The sequence below is a fragment of the Amphimedon queenslandica genome, unplaced genomic scaffold (assembly GCF_000090795.2).
Source record: "Amphimedon queenslandica unplaced genomic scaffold, v1.1 AMPQUscaffold_10708, whole genome shotgun sequence".
Classification (NCBI taxonomy): domain Eukaryota; kingdom Metazoa; phylum Porifera; class Demospongiae; order Haplosclerida; family Niphatidae; genus Amphimedon; species Amphimedon queenslandica.
The window spans coordinates 5,670-7,498 of NW_003549039.1; the positions used below are offsets into that span (position 1 = coordinate 5,670).

The 1,829-nt window shown below is 36.4% G+C and overlaps 1 long non-coding RNA gene across 1 annotated transcript; it reads left to right on the top strand.

The window, feature by feature from the left end:
- Positions 1-1,367: 1,367 nt before the first annotated feature.
- Positions 1,368-1,782, top strand: LOC109589926 (uncharacterized). The gene is made up of 3 exons (XR_002189016.1): positions 1,368-1,518; positions 1,581-1,638; positions 1,688-1,782. It is a non-coding gene; the product is annotated as an uncharacterized LOC109589926 (long non-coding RNA).
- Positions 1,783-1,829: the final 47 nt, after the last annotated feature.

A 1,829-nucleotide genomic window follows, 5' to 3' on the forward strand; every position in this document is an offset into this window, starting at 1 on the left:
CTCCCATGATGGCTAATTACTAGTAGGTGCGGCTCTCTATTTTATAGCAGGTGTGGCTGCGCTGCTAAAGGACCATGCCAGGCCACGTGGGGCGATACCAGCCACCCTGTAAGTATGCACCTTTGTAACATGTATACACAGTACATGTACTTGTGTTATAAAATGAGGGCATGTACAAATAATGTATACATGTAATCTAGATTGATTATATTTCCATATTAGGGTGAGCCTAATATCTATCACGATACCAAAGAAATTTTTAATCGATACCCATACCAAGTAGTTTGAGTATCAATATCGGTAGTATTGTGTACTGAATGAATAGTGTCAACTACTACACATGCACAGATATGTTATAATTTAGTTATTAACAAAAATCAAAGGAAACAAGGTGCCTAATTTTTTTGTAATTGTAAAAGGGTGGGCCATCATTGGACTCGCGTAGGCGGGTACTAAGCAGTTGGGTTGTCATTGCCCTTGCCCATGCCGTAGGCGTATAGGCGAGGGTACTGCGATTGTCCATAGATAACTACATATTTTGTATTACATATTACAACTACATATTTTGTAAAGGCCTGGTGTTGCAAGGTAAATGCAACGGCAATACTTAATACTTTTTTTGATGTCATTAGTATTCAAGAGCCATTATTTACTGCAAATCATCATACATTTCAATGTAAGTTACGTAATATAGTTTAATCAAAGTCACTTGTTTTGCAGAACGATTCAAACTATCTCTGAACATGGTTTATTGTTATGATGAATACTATAATAGTGACAATATTTCTGTACCTTGACAAAATAAACCATGTTTGGAGATAGTTTGATAGTATGTCACCATGGGAAGGCATTAGCAGTCAATTTATAATCAGTATTGCCGGTGTCAGATAGAAAATTTCAGTACTGACTATTTTTATTCTAGGCCCATGACATTTTTAGACAATGGTAATGGTTTTAGCATTTTAAAGTGGCATGTCACATAAAGATGCTAATATATTTTACAGTGAAGAATTAAAAATATTATGAATTAAAATTTCTACTTCATAAAAATAAATCAAACTGAGCCTGCCTACTCATGCATGCAGGTCTTCTGCTTAGAATAATACTGTCCAGGCTTGCAAAATGAACTCATATAGATCTATAGAGCTTTGCATTGCCAGTTGCAGACTTGTCCCTGTCTTCATTATTTTGATCCTGGGTCTCGATCCCCACTGATCCTTCTTTTACTCATGCTTTTACCAATGAAAAGCGACTCCCAATATTCAGATCCTCACCCCGCTTTTACCAATAAAATCCCGCTCCCCATCCCGATCCCCACCCCGCTTTTACCAAGTCCCCTCAAAATCATTTTAAAATGTCTTCCCTTCAGATTATCTGCCTGTGATGAAAAGACTGAGGATACTCTTTCTACATTAGAGAAAGTATGGGATGAAGCAGATAAAGTGGTATATGAGCAACAAATGGAGCACCTTCACGATCAACTGACAGCAGCACTCATTGATAACCAAGAACTTAAAAGTAGAACAAGACCATCCACTCCAAATCCTTTAATGTTCTTTCTCTTGCTCTCTTCCCATCAGTGAAACTTAAATCAATCGAGAGTAGAGAGGCAAAGAGTCAGGAAGCAAAAACTAAAAAGTTTAGGAAATTTTGGAACTTTGCATGTTTTTATATTTTACTTTGATAGATATGGTTCTTATAGAGGAAGGGACTTGTCAACGTCAACTACCAGAGAAAGTTTTGAGAGTGTTTCATCTCAACCAACCACACCCCCTGACATTAGTAATTTGATATTATTTATTAATTAATTTATTTATTATATTTCTAGC